The 3,048-nt window shown below is 35.0% G+C and overlaps 1 protein-coding gene across 1 annotated transcript in view; it reads right to left on the bottom strand.

Annotated features, from left to right (window-relative positions):
- Positions 1-1,978, bottom strand: part of LOC106881607 (uncharacterized) — a 5,942-nt gene extending 3,964 nt beyond the window's left edge. The window contains exon 1 of the mRNA XM_014932068.2: positions 925-1,978. The gene's annotated coding sequence lies outside the window, so the exon portion shown is untranslated. The remainder of the gene's footprint in view (positions 1-924) is intronic.
- Positions 1,979-3,048: the final 1,070 nt, after the last annotated feature.

Below are 3,048 nucleotides of genomic sequence, written 5' to 3'. Positions count from 1 at the left end.
AAAAAAAAAAAAAAAAAAAAAGGACGCGAGGACGTGGAATAAGTACAGTGTTATTGGACGCTCAGGAAAGGAAAGGAAAGAAAAGAAAAGAAAGGATTTCACGTTTCGAGCGGAGCTCTTCATCGGAAATATAGGAAAAGTCCAAAGAAGGGAAAACGGAGAATCAAAATCGCCAACGATGCACACGCGAGACATGTATGTATGTATGGATGTATGTATGTTACAGCGTGTGTGCACATGTAATGCAAGTACTTGTCTACTTTTGCAATGCAATTTTTACTTAGTTCTCATGCTGTTTCGAAATACTATTTTACAAAATTCTTGTCCTTTCTACTGTTAGAAATGTCACTTGAAGCGGCATCCGTATCTTATACTTGTTGCTTGCTTTTCAACTGTTACAAATAGTCTAAATTTATGAAGATTTCGAAATTAGTGCAGTCTGACAGCACGTAGCTAGCTAACGTTAGTCAACAATGGAATCATGAAGAATGGGAGGGAATAGCGAAACTGCGGATCTTTGCAGAATATTACTAACGCAAAAGAATTATTTAAAGGCTAAGAATTAAACTCAATTCGCTGATAACTTGACCAAGAGTTGTGTGATAGCTACTCTCGGCGATGCTCCTGATCGTAGAAAGAAGCAAAAATGTATAAATGTGATACCTATGTCTTCTTTCAGAGTAACGTGTGTAAAAGAAAGAACTATGAAAGACGAGGACAAATTCGTATTTAAGCACAAGAATCTTAAATTTCCGTAGCCAAAATGAATAACAAAATATATATACAATAATATTTGAAATTAAGCTAAAGCGGTTTGATTGTGAATGATATATGTAAACTGACAATATGTAATAAAGTAACTAAAATGCCAGTGAAAATATTATTAAGGCAATGAGAAAGAAATAAACAAATATGAGAACTCACGTTTAGCAGCACAATATCCAACAAAGAAAGTTTCTGAGAATGATGTTGATCTCAATAAACAATAAACGTGTTTCTTTCCACAAATAGTTTCTGTATTCAGCTTGTGTGTATATATCTAATAGATATATATATAAAACCGTTGGCTCTTCAACGGAAACAAAACTTATACTAACAATTGAAAGTTAAGTTTAAAAGTTTTGTTTTGACAATAGTTGTTGAAGTATAATGTTGATTGTTTATATAAGTAGCTGTTGATGGTTTCGGAGCTTAACTGTTGCTTAAGAGCGCAAAGCAGATAATAAGTATTTAAAGTTTTCGTCTTTCAATTTATATTGTAACCAGACGAAAAATCCCAATTCTATTTTCAGAAAATCCGGTTTTATTGTTTACACACAGTGGACGGTTACAGAAGAAAGATAACTCTTCATTCATATTTAGACTTAAATGAATCATTATACTAATTGCAATAATCGACAAAATATTTTAGCAGGTGCTTTATGAATGTCAAATTTGCACTTGTAGGGATTTGAACACAGAAATTATGAAGGACCTCTTAACTATATAACACAAAGCACTTTGTTCGCCGCCCTAACAATACGAGCAATGCACCGCTTTGTGAAAAGTAACGCAACTACTTTAGACTCATAGCAGCAGGTGTTTTAAATGTGCATATTCGACTTAAAGAGCGCCTTGTATTGTTAAACCCCCACCGAATACTTCGTCTTTATGATTTCAGAATAGTTAAGGAGAGACAACTCTATGAAACTAATCAAAGCCATTTCGTCAAAATAATTTTTTTAAATATCTTTACCGGTGGTTTTATAATGTCATGTCCAAGGTAAATCGAGCTTTCATGTTGTTATGGTACTATCGAGTATTTTGTTTTTGAGTTCTCTGTGTTAGATAAACGTTGCTTGTAGAACAAAATCCGCGACACTACTTAAATACAGAGGTCTCGATGCATCTCCGTAATGATATGTTTTTGCAGTGCACACCCGTGGTTAGGGTTAGTTAGGGTTACATAGATGCGTCGGGACCGCTCGATAAATAAGAACAATGAGTTATGACTAGTAACGCAGAAATTGTAGTAAAATACACTTTTTCTCTGCACCGTATGCATACTACGTAAAGGTAATCGATCAGAAAAATATAAATTTTAAAAGCTCTACATTTTGTATGGCATATGACGTCAGAATGGATATTTCTTATCTAAGTTTTCGAACCTAAGTCTTTTTTTGCGTAACTTCGAAATAGATGTCTACGGGAAAAGGAGAAAAGAACAACCACCAAACATTAAAAAAAACCCCAACAAAACAGCAACCACGAAACAAAAACAAAAAAAAAACTAATAAAGCTGAACAAAACAGAAAACTATTTTCCTTCCTCTTGAAGTGTTGAGTATTTATTCCGAAACTCGGACCTGATTTCAAAATCTTTGAGACATATTCATATTTCTTTAGTTAGGTTGAGAGGCTCGTAGCTTTGAAATTAGGGTGTTGCAGTCACAATCGCGAGGTCGTATTTTCGATCCCCGGACCGGGCAGTACATTGTGTTCATGAGCAAAACATTTCGTTTCATGTTGCTCCAGTTCACTCAACTGGCGAAAATGAGTAAGCCTGCGAAGGACTGGCGTCTCGTCCAGGAGAAATGTTGTAATCTCGATCACTTATAAACACCATGGAAACCGATTAACCGACCCCACGGGCCCAAGAACTCGAGATAGTTAATGCCAGTAAAAATGTTTAATTGTATTGCTTGTCTTGTAACATAAATCGTAAGAAGAAATACATTCAAAGTGAAGACATAATCATCACAACTTTATAATAACTAATTAATAAAAAATAAATGAACTGGAGCTCATCGTGGATGTGAAAAAAAATAATGATTTTACGGGATGGAGATTAGTCGATGTTATCGACTCTAGCGCTTACCTGATACATATTTTATCGATCCCCAAAAAGAATTAAGTGCAGAGACGATCTTGTCGGGATACGAACTCAGAAGGTAAAGAGCCGGAAAAAATACCGCCAAGTATTTTGCCCGCCACGCTAACGATTGTGCCAGCTCTCCACTTTTGTTAATCTATTTATTTATTTGTAAAATCAAAAGCGATGATGTGGTCT

Source organism: Octopus bimaculoides, chromosome 20, assembly GCF_001194135.2.
Source record: "Octopus bimaculoides isolate UCB-OBI-ISO-001 chromosome 20, ASM119413v2, whole genome shotgun sequence".
Taxonomy (NCBI): Eukaryota; Metazoa; Mollusca; class Cephalopoda; order Octopoda; family Octopodidae; genus Octopus; species Octopus bimaculoides.
This window is presented reverse-complemented; position numbering and strand designations above follow the sequence as displayed.